The 14,636-nt window shown below is 32.6% G+C and overlaps 1 protein-coding gene across 4 annotated transcripts in view; it reads left to right on the forward strand.

Moving 5' to 3' along the window:
- The window catches only part of PRR16 (proline rich 16), a 490,313-nt gene that overhangs the window by 203,165 nt on the left and 272,512 nt on the right, over window positions 1-14,636 (forward strand). The gene's annotated exons all lie outside the window — the stretch shown is intronic.

Consider the following 14,636-nt stretch of genomic DNA (forward strand, 5'->3'; position numbering starts at 1 on the left):
AGGTAGGTAATTGTGTTGCAAGGAAAAGAAACCTGTTAAGATAAAAAAATCTAGAAAAGATGTTCTGTTGTTTCAGAGAGGCAATTTGATTCTTTGAATGTTGATATTTGGAAAATATAACATATATATAGTGAGCACTTGACTAGGCTTCCTATATGTAGCTATCAGAAGCAACATTATTTTTTTACAAAAGTGATTGTTAATTGAGTTAAAACATATAAAGGTTAAGGTCAGAAAAAATTTTAATTATAATTTTATATTTTTGTATATCAAAAACTTGTCAGTAGATATTTAATACAGACTATATTTTCCTTTATATTAAGACATATGGGTTTAGTTTTTAGAGTGCTCTGTTGCTTATACAATTTCAGCTTTTTCTCCAGGCTGTCAACCTAAAAAGGAGTTCTAGTAATCCTATTTATATCAATAAGAAATCTGAATATTAAAATTCACCTCCATTAAAGATCTGAGTTGTTAAGATCATTTAAATAGGTATTTTTTCCTGAAATAAAAGTGAGATAAATTTGAGGAGAAAAAAAATGGAACTATTTTTCTTGTGTTTAAATTTCAAGTTGGTACTATATTTGCAATCATTACATGTTGATGTCTTTAATTTGTTTTTATTTTCACTGCTATTTTCACTAATTCAGTGATACTGCATCTGAACTGTTGTTATTTGGTGATGTTAATTTTTTGGTTAAGATTCCTTTTAGAAAAATGTTCTGTTTTGAATTGATGGATTTCAATGCACTCTAAGTTATATAATGTTTTCTTTTCTTTAACCCAGAACTTAGAAAATACATTAAATCCTATATTCTTTAGGTCATTACTTCAAAAATCTCAGACTACTTTTTTTATTTTTTTGCAAGGCAATGGGTTTAAGTGACTTGCCCACAGTCATACAGCTAGGGAATTATTAAGTGTTCAATCGCGAATTTGAACTCAAGTCCTCCTGACTTCAGGGCTGGTGTTCTAACCACTACACCACCTAATTGCCCTCACAAACTACTTTTATCATCTCTATAGGGACTCTGAATCTGATGGATAACTTGGTTTGTAATAATTCATCAGTAACAAAATGATGAATAATAATATCAATGATCATAGTTTTCTTTGCTGTTTTCCAATTTAAAATGTGAATATAAATATAAATTTGCATAATCACTGAGGATTATGTACAAGGTCCAATTTATTATGTATTTTGGGTGAAAAGATCCTAGGAAAAGAGTGTGGAATTAGATTTGAGTTCTGGATCTGATCTTGTGATTTATATATCTATCACTTCACATTTTTTTGGGTGGGGGGTGGACATTTGTTTTCTTAATCTATACAATTACCTATAAGGGAAGTCTCAAGAGTGTTTGAATTGGACTCAAATCCAAAAGTTCCTAAAAGTTAAAACATAATTTAAAAACCAATAAAGAGAGGTAGGAGATAAATGGAAAAAAAGAAATGAGTTATACAGAAAAATTATGAAGATTGCTTAACTTTTAAAAGTAAACATAATCAACTAGAAAAAGATTTTAAGTCAACTAAAACTCAATTCAACTAACTGAAATGGAATACAACTCAGCAAAGAGTAAATTTAACCAACTGGAAAAGTAAACACAAAAGGTAACTGAAGAAAATAAAACCCTAAAAATTAGAATTGGACCAATAGATACCAATGAATCTATGAGACTACAAGATTCCATCAAAATAAAAAAGCTGAAAAAAATGAAGAAAACATAGTGTACCTTTTAGGAAAAGGAGAGATAATCTAGGAATATCCAGGAGAGATAATCTAGGGATATCCAGGAGAGATAATCTAGGAATTATTAGCTACTAAAAAGCCTAGATCAAAGAAAAAAAAAACCTGGAAATATCTTTCAGGAAATTATCAGGGAAAACTGCACACATCTGCTAGAGCAAAACGACAAAATGTCCCCAAAGCTTTCCTTATTCAACACTAAGTGAAACCTCTGCACTGACATTAAAGCTACATATGCCACCCCCCCAAAAAAACAAAACAAAACAAAACAAAACAAAATTGAAAGAACATAGATTGCTAGGTGGCACATTTGGCCCTGGAGTGAGGAGGAACTTAGTTCCAATCTGACAAAACAAGACAAATGTTAGTCAAAAACATTAAATTGCATACAATCCTATAGGGAAGATGTAACACTTGTAACTCTTGAGGATTTCTCGTAGGATCATTAAAAAGTTGAATATATTTGAAGAGCTTAGATTTAGAGGATATGAATATGAATATGAATAGCTCTTATCTTTTCATCACTGTGTTTGAGACAAATTTCCTTTGACTTACTTTAAATCTGTCTTGCTCATAGAGCTTAGTACTTTCAATGAATGAGGCATCTTATGCTTTATGATCCTGAATCAGTTTGTAAGTCCCATACCTGAAACTCTCTCTAGAGGACCTTCAGAGTGTTTCAGTATTTAGAGTAGTTAGAGACTTCATAGTTAATTTAATCAAAAGTGACTGTAGGGGCAAAGACTTGGAACCTATTTAGAAGAATTTGACACAAAAGAGATTAGGAAGTGATTTTATCCTAATCCAAACTTCAAAAAGAAGGGTTTAAGTACCATGCTTGGGGAGCTAAAGAGGGGGAGTGTTGGAGAGACCATCTTGGGGGTATTCAAATCATTCATGAAATGATTTGGCTTTGCATGATGCTTTGGGTCATGAGGATTGTATATCAATGGAGAGAGAGTACTTGAAAAGGGGGTAAGGAGAAAAGACCCTAAAATTTGATGTCATTTATTTTGATTTCATTAAGAATTGTATTTCTAATGAAACAGAAGAGGGGACAGTACTCATTGACTAAGAGGCAATGCTGCTTAGCAATCAATCAATCAATCAACCTGTGATTGTAGTTTGATTGATAGAACTTTGAGCTTATCAAGCAATCAGTTAATCAACTTTTGATTGATGGCAATTTGATTGATAGAACTTTGAGCTTATCAAGCAATCAGTTAATCAACTTTTGATTGATGGCAATTTGATTGATAGTACTTGAGTGATAGTACTATCTTTGAACTTTGGTCCTCCTGACTCCAGGACTGGTGCTCTATCCACTGTGCCACCCAACTGCCCTTGATAGTACTTTTATTCATAAATCACACCACGTCAAGAGGCACAAAGATCTATTATATTGGAAAGAAGGAAAGAGGGAAAGAAGGAAAGAAGGAAGGGTGAATTTGAATAAATTCTAATCAATAGATTAGACCCAGAGAGGGAATAAGATATACTCCCAGTTGGGTTTAAAAATCTATCCTATTCTACAGAGAAGTGGGGGGAGGGAAGGGAAAGAAAAGGGAAGAAGGGACTGAGAAAAGGGATGGTAAAGGTAAAAGTGAAAATAAACTTAAAGTTATACTTTAAAAGAAGAGTTAATAGGAAAAGGGAATAAAACTTTGGAGAGCAGGAATAAGGAAAGGAAAGAAAAATATAAATGTGGAAATATAGCATAGAAGGAAATACAGAATTAGTAATCTTAACTGGTTATGGGAATGGAATCCTTCAATATGTTGTTTACAAGAAACATTTGAAGCAGAAAGATATATACACAGTTTTAAGGTAAAAGACCAGAGTAAAATATATTATGCTTCAGGTAAAGTAAAAACAAATCAGGGGTAGCAATCCTCATGTCAGACAAAGCAAAAAAAAAAAAACCCACTCTCATTAAAAGGGATAAGGAAGGAAACTACATCTTGTTAAAAGGCACTTTAGGCCATGAAGCTATACCCTTATTAAAAAAATATATACTTAGTGGTTTAGGGTCTAAATTCTTGAAAGAAAAGTTGAGTGAATTACAAGGAGACATGGACAGCCAAACTTTAATGATGGGGGACCTTTAACCTCTTTCTCTTAGAACTAGAAAAATATAACTACAAAATAAATAAGCAGGAAGTTAAGAAGGTCAAATAAATCTTAGGAAGGTTAGATATAATAGACTTTTGGAGAAAACTCAATGGAAATAGAAAAGAACATACCTTTTCCTCTGCAGTACATGGCACCTAAACCAAACTTGACTATCTATGTACTAGAGCATAAAAATCTTATAATCAAATGCAGTAAGACAAATAACACATGCCTTCTTTTCAGATCATGATACAATAAAAATTACATATAATAAAGGGACATAGAAAAATAAAGCAAAAACTAATTAGAAATTAAACGACAATTTTAATGAATGAGTGGATCAGAATATCTTGCACCAACAATCCCTCTACTTTGTTCTTTGCTTGTAGACTTTTCAAGTTGAAGGATTTGCTATCAGTGTTGTAGCTGACCTTGAGACCATGTTCAACCTAAGCAAAGGTGTTGAATAACATAGTTTAATAACATGCTAAAAAGAATCAGAGTGAGGATACATCCATTGTTGACTGGGAAATCTCTTTTTTGGGGGGAGGGTATTGCAAGACTATAGGGTTAAATGACTTGTCTAAGGTCACACAACTAGGTAATTATCAAGTGTCTAAGACCACATTTGAATTCAGTTCCTCCTGACTACAGGGCAGACACTCTATCCATTGTGCCACTTAACATTGTGATTGGGAAATCTCCAGAGCATCATCCATTACCCAGAGCCTGGGCATGCCTGCCTTCGTGGAATTGACATACAATGCTGATGAACTTCTCCATGCAAACAAATTTTGACAAATTTTCCATAAACCCTCATGACTGATGATATAAAAGCACTTGTTCTGTTCCCAGTGCTTTTCATGAAGTTGTTGGGCAGCAAACACCATATTTATTGTTCCTCTATCCTTTCTGAAGACACACTGGCTCACAGAGAGACAATCATCTTACAGGCGAAGGATTAGCCTATTGTGAAGTACTCTGGAAAGAATCTTACCAGCAATGATTAAAAATGAAATACCCCTATGATTGTCACAGGACAAGCTATTCCCTTTACCTTTATAGAGATGGATATTTGAGGCAACCTTTGCCACTTGAAAGGAGCCTAATGACATTTAAAACCTCTTCTTCAGTTGGAACTTTAGCTAGGGACTGATTGATTTCAACTTGAGGTAAATGGTCAATGACTCCTGCATTGATTGATGATGATCTGTTAAGAACACTATGGACATGTGAAGCCCATCTCTTTAGGATCATGTCCCTATCATTAACCAATGTGGATCCATCAACACTCAACAGTTAAGCTGTACCATAGCTCTTTGGCCCATAAATAGCCTTCAGGGCATCATAAAATCATTTTTGTTTCTTACTATCTTCCCCAAACTGAATTTCACCTGCCTTCTTATTAAGCCAAGTATTCTGCCTCTCTCTAAGCTTTGTCTTTACTTTACTTTTGATGGAATTATATGCTGCTCTTATAGAAATGGATTAAATATTGCTGCTGTTAATATCTGTAGAGTTCTTCTTTTTCATTTAGCAGCTTCTTTAGTTTCCATGCATTTTCATCAAACCAGTCTTGATGTTTGTTAGTGCTCTGGCCCAGATAAGCAAATGCCATGCTGTACAGAGCTCTGAAAGATGCCCATTTTCTGCTCCACTATTGCCAACTGTGTGTTGGCTCAGTTTTCCCTCCAAGTTTACATCAAACTGTTCCTACCTGGAGAGACACTCTAATCTCTTGACATTCATTTTTTTAGTAGTCTTTTTGCCTTGGAGCTTCCACTTTGGTTGAATGTGAATATTTAGCTTAGAGTTTAATTAAATTACTGAATAATATCAATCAAGCTACCAAAAAACACTTTTACTGACCTAGAAAAAATAGTAGCACAATTCATATAGAGCAACAAAAGGTCAAAAATATCAAGAGAAAAGACAGAAAAAATGTAAAGGAAGGTGACCTATTTCTATCAGATCTACAACTATTCTATAAACTGCAAATCATCAAAACTGCTTGGTGTTGGTTAAGAAATAGAGTGATGGATCATTGTATTAAGAAATCTTCAAAAGTAAAGGTAAAATTGACTACAGTAATCAAAGACATTTGTTTATGGAATAAGAATTCATTATTTGACAAAAATTGTTGGGAAAACTGGAAAATAGTATGGAAAATCTAGGCATAGACCCATATCTCACATCCCATACAAAATAAGGTAAAATAGATATAGGATTGAGACATAAAGGGTGATACCACAGAACAATTAATAAATCAAGAAATACTTTCATCTGTTAGATCTTAGGAAATGGGAGCAATTTATGACCAAAAAAATTAGAGTTCATTATAAATAGCAAAATGAATGATTTTGACTATTAAATTAAAAAGGATTTGCACTAATAAAACAGAAGGAAAGCAGGAAAAAAGTAAGCTGGGAAATAATTTTCACAACTAGATTCTGATAAAAGGTTTCAATTCTAAAATACATAGGGAACTGGATAAAATTTATAAGGTCACAAGTCATTCTCCAATTGATAAGTGGTCAAAGGATGTGAACAGATAGTTTTCAAATGAAGAAATTAAAGCTATATATATATATATATATATATATATATATATATATATATATATATATCAAAATGCTCCAAATTATTATTGATTAGAGAAATGCAAATTATAACAACTCTAACTTACCAACTCATACTTTTCACATTGGCTAAGATGACAAAAAAGAAAAAAATTCAATTTTGGAGAGGTTGTGGGAGGATTGGGACATTAATGCATTGTAAGTGGAGTTGTGAACTTATACAATCATTCTGAAAAACAGTAAGGAATTGTGCCCAGAGAGCAATAAATCTGATCATATCATTTGATCTAGTAATATCACTGCTACACATATATATCCAGAAGAAATCATAAAACAATGGGAAAAGTCCCACATACTCCAAAATACCCATAGCAATTCTTCTCATAGTGGCAAAGAATTGGAAATTGAGGGGATGCCCATCAAGGTGCAAATGATTGGTAAGTTGTGGTATTTGAATGTTATGGAATACTACCATGCTATAAGAAACCATATATGGTTATATTCTAGAAAAAAAACATGGAATGAATTACAAGAACTGTTGCTGAATGGAAGGAGCAGAACCAAGATAACAATACACATATTAACAACTACATTGTGATTTGATCAACCTTGATGGATTCTGCTCCTCTCAGAAATTCAGAGAGCAAAGACAACCATAGAAGATTAGAAGAAAAACAGAAAGCTGGAAAATAATTCTCACAACTAGAGATTCTGATGAAGGTTTCATTTCTAATATATATGGAGAGCTGGATAAAATTTATAAGACAGTTCTGTCTCCATACAGAGGAAGAAAAACAAAACAAAACAAAACAAAATAAAGAAAATAAAAGCCTTCAGAATGTGAATGAACACCACATTCATTATTTCAAAAAAAAATTCTCTTATTTTTTCTTATCTCTTGATTTTCTTTCTTTTCCCTTAATCCTAATTCTTCATACCCAAAATGACTAATCTATAAACATGTTAAACACAAATGTGTATGTACATTGTTCACCTAACTTTTCACTGCTGAGGGAAGGGGGTGGGGGGAGTGAAAGGAAATTATGTAATTTAAAATATGCATATGCATGTGGATGAATGTTGAAAAACTTTCATAACTTATAATTGGGAAAATGAAATAAAATATCATTAAAAAAAGAAACCATGAAAGGACTTATTAGGAACTGATGCTAAATGAAGGGAACAGAGCCAAGAGAACGTGTAATACTTCAGCAACATTATCACGAGTTGATCAACTTTGATGAATGTATCTCCTCTCAGCAGTTCAGAGACCTTGAACAACCCTGGAGACCTGCTATGGACAATACTATCCACATTCAAAGGAAAGAAAATAAGACATAACAAAGATAAGACATATTGGATTATAGCATTCTGTCACTGTATATCATATTCTGGTACTCTTCTGGAACTGGTGGTACACTGTGATGCCTTGATGATGTGGGAGGGAAAGAAACCAAGGAAAGTGTGAGAAAAAAGGCCAAACTAATGATTACTACATGGACAAACACGCTAATATTGTATCTGGTGGTCTCATTTTTATTTTGTTACTGGTTTTGAGATATGGATATAGGCTTAGTTTTTACTATACTATTTTTCAGTTTTGCCAGCAGTTTTTTTTTCCCCAAAATTTGCTTTGATAGCAGTAGCTAGAGGCTTTGGGTTTAACAAACTGTAGCTTTCTGTAATCATTGTAATCCACTGATCCATTTTCCTAAGTCTGAGCCAGGAGCAGACAATTTTGGTGACTATTATTTTATAATAAAATTTAGATCTAGTGCAGCTAAGTCATTTTAATTTGCATTTTTCCATCAATTTCCAATATATTCTTGAGCTTTTGTTCCTCTAAATGAATTTCCTTACTTTTTTCCTAGCTCAGTAAAATAGCTTTTGATAGATTGCTTGAAATGGCACTGGATAAGTAATTCAATTTAGGAAAAAAAGTCATTTTTTGTTATATTAGCTGACCTAACCATAAACAATTCACATTTTTCTAATTGTTCAAATCTGAATTAATTTTCATAAAAAATATTTTGTAATTATGTTTTATATAGTTTCTGAGTTTGTTTTGGTAGGTAGATTCCCAATTATTTTATATTGTCTACATTTACTTAAATTGGAATTTCCCTTTCTGTCTCTCATTGTTGTATATGGAAATGCAGATGATTTATATAGATTTATTTTTATCCTGATAGTTTGCTAAAGTTATTAATCATTTCAAGTAGTTTTTAGCTGCTTTCCTAGGTTTCTCTAGGGATATCATCATATTGTCTGCTAAGTGACAATTTTATTTCCTCATTGTCTTTTCTAATTCCTTCAATTTCTTTTTTGTCTTTTATTGCTAAAGCTAACATTTTAATACAACATTGAATAGTAGTGGTGTTTCTCCACTGATCTTGTTAGAAATACTGATAACTTATCCCCATTACATAAAATGTTTGCTGGTGGTTTTAGATAGATATTGCTTAACATCTTAAGGAAAATTCCATTCATCCCAAAGCTCTCTAGTGTTTTTAATAGGAATGGTACTGTATCTTTGTCAAAGCCTTTTTCAGCATCTATTGACACATTCATATGATTTCTGTTAATTTTGTTGTTACTATTATACATTATTTTGATTGTTTTCCACTTATCTGATGTAAATCCTACTGATTATAATGTATTATCCTAGAAATCACTTGTACTTTCTTTGGTAAAATTTTACTTTAAAAAATTTGCTTAAATATTCATTAGGGAGATTGGCATATAATTTTCTTTGTTTTGACTCTTCCTATTTTTGGTATCAGCTACATATGGTGTCATAAAAGGAATTTGGCAGAATTCATATTTATTTACATGATTTATGTAGAATTAGAATTAATTGTTCATTAAATGTTTGGTGAAATTCACTTGTAAATCCATCTGGTCCCAGAGGCTTTTTCTTAATGAGTTTATTGATGATTCTTTCAATTTATTTTTTTTGAAATGGCATTATTTAAGTATTTTCTTCTTCTGGTATTATGTAAATATTAATCCATTTCACTTAGATGGTGAAATTTGTAGGTATATGATTGGGCAAAAAAGCTCTGTATTATCTCTTTAATTTTCTCCTCATTGGTGTGGCATTCACCCTTTTCATTTTTGATACCGGTAATATTATTTTCTTCTTCCTTATTTTTAAATTAGAAAAATCAAAACTTTATCTATTTTATGTTTTTATATAACCAAATCTCAATTTTTTAATTTGTTTATTATCTCACTTTCAATTTTGTTAAATTCTCTTTTGATTTTTCAGAATTTCTAATTTGGTATATAATTAGGGATTTTAAATTTGTTCTTTTTCTAAGCATTTTTTAGTTGCATACCCAGTTCTTTGATTTACTCTTTGTCTTTTCTGTTCATGCAGGCATTTAAAGATATAAAGTTTCCCCTAGGAATTGCTTTGCTTGCATCCCACAAAATCTGGTATGTTTTCTCATCATTTTTTTTTGAATGAAATTTTAATTATTTCTATGATTTTGTTGCTTGACCAACTCATGCATTAAAATTAGGCTATTTAGTATCCAAATAATTCTTAGTATTTCTATAGTACCTTATTACATATAATTTATTTTTGCAGCATGGTTTGAAAAGGATGCATTTAAATTTTCTGCCTTTCTGAACATGATTGTAGGATTTTTATGCCTTAGTACATGGCCAAATTTTATGCATGGGCCATTTACAGTGGAGAAAAAGGCATATTTCCTTCTGTCTTCATTCACTTGTCTCCAGAAGTCTATCATATTTAAGTTTCCTACAATTCTATTCACCTTTTTTTCTTATTTTGGAGTTAGATTTATCTAATTCTGACAGAGGTAGAGATCACCCACCCATCTGAGATCACCCACCATTCTAGTTTTGCTGCATTTGTCTCCCTGTAATTCATTTAGCTTCTATTCTAATAAGTTGATGCTATACTACTTAATATAATAATTTTCTGTCCTGAAAGAATATGGTGAGTTTTGGAGAGTACTTGATGCTTTGTAATCCAAGTTCCTTTGCCCTCCAAAATATCACTTTCAGTGTTTTCTGATCCTTTAATGTTGAAGTTGATAAGTCCTGTGTAATTCTGATCTTGATTCCTTGATATTTATATGGCTTCTTTTTGACTGCTGGCAGTATTTTCTCCTTTAGCTGGCAGTTCTGAAATTTGGCTACAATATTCCATTGACTTTTTATTCTGAGAATTCTTTCTGGAGGTAATTGTTTCAAAGACTGATTCTTTCAAGGACTATTTTGTCTTTTTGTTCTAGGATATTAGGGCAGTGTTCCATAAGTTTCTGAAAGATATTTTCCAGGATCTTTTGGAAATTATCTCTCCTGGATCTATTTTCCAGGTCAGTTATGTTTCCCAAAAAAGGTACTTTATACTTATTTTCTTCTATTTTTTTTTAGGCTTTTGGTTTTGTTTGACAAAATTTGGATTATCCTCATTTTTAGAGTTTTATTTTCTTCAGTTAGCTGTTTTTTTACCATTCCCAATTGGTTAATTTTACTTTTTGATGAATTATATACTTTTTCCATTTAGTCATTCTTAATTTTAAAGAAAATGATTTTTTAAACCAATTTTCCATAATTGGCTTGCATGACTTTCATTTCCTTCCTGTATTTTTTCTTCTTCCTCTTTTCTTTGTTTTTTTTTTTTTTTAAATCCTTTGTGTGCTATCCCAAGATAGCTTTTTAGATTTGAGGTCAATTCATAAACTTCTTTGAGACTTGACATGTAGGCATTGTGCCATTGTTTTCCTTTTTTGAGATGGTGTTATCTATCTAGCTACCTTTTTTTAAGTTTTTGCAAGGCAAATGGGGTTATGTGGCTTGCCCAAGGCCACACAGCTAGGTAATTGTTAAGTGACAGAGGCTGGATTTGAACTCAGCTACTCCTGACTCCAGGGCCAGTGCTCTATCCACTGTGCCACCTGTCACCCCTCTAGCTATCTAATGTGAACATTTATTCATTTTTATTTTTTTTCTTTTTTTTGCTCATTTTGATATGAATTCTGCTCCTAGGTTACAGGGAGTATGGTTCCAAGCTTTTTGTGCTGGAGTCAGGCCCCTGGCCTATTACATGCCGACTGTGTTGCCCATGTAGCATTTTTGTTTCCTGCTTTGGTGTAGGCTGAATTTTGACTTGCCAATTGTTGCCTATGCAGAGATTTGTTCCTACCTTTAGCATAGCCATGGCTTTCAACTTGCCTAGATATAGCCTATGCAGTGGTTTGTTCCCTGCATTAGGAGAGGGCAAACCAGTCCCATCTGTTCCAGTATTCCTGGAGCTTGAGCTATTTCTTCTGACTGGACTTGGGACCCTCACTATGGACTTGCTGAGCCTGGATCTGAGCAGTGCTATGGCTAAAAGCCTCCCACTGGATTTCTATCTCTTTTAACTGCTCTGGGCCATACCCTCTTTTTAGGCCTCATGGCAGACCTTTACTGAAGTTCCTTCATTATATCTTGATTTGAGAACTTGTTTCACTCTTATTTTGTGGAATCTGTAGCTTTAGGATCTGTGTAGAGGCTTCATGTAAAGCTGTTTTTGGACGAGATCTGGGAGATTTCTAGTTTCATACTATTATCTTGACTCCCAATCTACAGTGTTTTATATGGTATTGGGTGCTGCATTTTGTTAAAAGATTTTTCAGAATCTATTGGGTATGTATTCCACCTTATCATAGTGATAAATTGCTGTAATTTCTTTGCTAATTCTTATTTAAAATTTTTGCATCAATATTTATTAGATTAATTTTTCTATAATTTTCTTTTTTGTTTTGGCACTTCTTATTTAAGTATCAACACTATATTTGTTAAAAAAGTAATTTGACAAGACTTTTTCTTCACCTATATTCCCAAATAGATTGTCAGATTTATTGGCATACAGGTGGGTAAAATAACTATTGATTTAATTTCGGCAATATTTTTGGAAGTATTTCATGCCAAGAAAAAATTCTGATTTTTTTAAGCTTGTTGATTGAGTGAGAATGTGAAAAAGTATCCCCAGATGTCAGAATTTAGAGGATGCTAATGGCACTTATTTTTTTGTTGTTATAGAAAAGAAAAACAAAATTTTGAGCTTAGTATCAAGTTTGAAAAAATATTTATTTTAGAATAATACCTACTTCTCTTAATCCCACTAAGTGAATCCCTCCCAAACTCAGATCATTACTGATGAGGATTGGGAATTATATTTCAAGGTGAGCTGAGACTATTCAAATTTTATTCTTCTGTAACCAGGGATAATATTTTTGCTAATTACCTAACTGTGCTTTTGTATTACCCCTCCTCCAGAGATGATGCCACCAAAATAGGGAAGAACTAACAACAGAGTGTATGCAAACCATAAATAAATTGTGGCATCCTTCCATCTTCCTATAACCTTGAAAAGAATTTATTTCTGTGGAGAATCCTCATGGCCAAAAGAGAGAGAATAATAGAAATGGAAAATGTGAAGGATTTGATGAGTTTCTTTTGGCCACCTGGAGTTACTCCTGAACAACTGACAGGACGTAAAACAAGAGTACTGGATGCTGCATCCTGGGATATAAAAGAGGGAAAATCAGCTAAGCTTAGATCTTGTGATGCAGTGTTCACTTACTTATTTTTTCTTTGCCTCTATTCATATTCTGTGGGGTCCCTGATGTTTGTTTAAGGGAACCTTGCCAAGTGCTGACTCTCCTGTTTTCTTATTCAATGATAGCTTGGGAAGACAACAGATTGGAGGGAAGAGACTAGAATGGTATCATTAGATATTTTTAATTTTAATCACTATTAATCATCAATATTTTGTAAATTTTCTTTCTCTACTAAAAGGAAGAAAGAAAACTATAAGACTAGTAAGCTTAGGGCTTAAAATATTTTCTTTTTTAAGAGCATAGTACTTCCCCTCTGCCAACATAATTCTTCATTGTCATCATCATCATGAACATCATCCACAATTTTATAGTATCTTAAGGTTTGCATTATTTTATGCTATCCTCACCACTTGGAATCATCACCTAATTTTATATATGAGGAGACTGAGACAGAAAAAAATTGCAAGTCTTGTCCAGAGTCACACAGCTAATCAGTTGAGGGCAAATTTGAACTCAGATCTTGCTAACTCCATATCAAGTGTCATACTCACTGTAGCATTTAGCTTTCTTCATCCATCTATTAATTCCCTTAAATAATTTGTATTTATTTTTTTAAGTTTAAAGTATTCTTTTAGGTGCTAAGAAACTATAAGTATAAATAGTGACCTCAGAGGACAATTGACCTCAGAGGACAATTTCTATTTGGCTTGATAAGACATATGCAGAAACTAGGGTTACATAAATTAAAGTAAAATATCTTAAATGCAGAGGATTATATGATTTAAAGTAAGAAATTCATCATAGCTGGGAGGAGTATGTCAGTTATTATCATTTTCTAGTTCATAGTAATTATATTATTTCACTTTGCCCAATTCTTGTCTTTTAGATGTAACACAGATTTAGCAGCGATCATTTTAGCACTTTTCTCATTATTTTTGCATCTTGGCTTTTATATTTGAAGATTTATTCTTTATGCAAGACTGGCCTTCAAGGTTCAGTGTCTTCCTTTGTTTTTATGATCCTTCTGTTTTCAGTTTATGGTCTTAATAGTAACCTGACACTTTTGTTAGTAGTAGAATTAATGTTCTTCTCTTTTCAAAATACAATGCAAGTTGCATAAATTGAAACATTTTACTGATTACATTATTCTATACTTAAATGATAGCTTCTTTATAAATATAAGTAGTTTGGGTGGGATAGAAATAATATAAAACACGTGTACTGGAAAAATTTACGTTTACTTTTTAGAGTATGCCTTGATATATGTTTAACAATGGATTCTGTTTCTTGCAATGTGGTATTTTTAAAGACTGGGGAATGTGTGTTGATTAGGACCTTTTCTCAGGGCTCTGGAGAACATTTGAAAGAGGGAAAAGGAGGAAGATGAGGGGAGCAGGATGTAAGCAGGGAAGACTAAATATTTCCAGACTGTGTACTGAACAAACATCTAAGTCAATCTAATTCAGTTTGGAAAAAAAAAAATGTTAAACACCTATGATGTTCGATACAGTACACTAGACATTTGTTCCAGTTTGAGCCCAGTGTAAAACTGTTCTTTATGAGGAGAGAAAGAGACAGAGATCCTAAGCCAGAGATAATGAGAAAAAAGTC

Source organism: Macrotis lagotis, chromosome X (genome assembly GCF_037893015.1).
Source record: "Macrotis lagotis isolate mMagLag1 chromosome X, bilby.v1.9.chrom.fasta, whole genome shotgun sequence".
Lineage (NCBI taxonomy): Eukaryota > Metazoa > Chordata > Mammalia > Peramelemorphia > Peramelidae > Macrotis > Macrotis lagotis.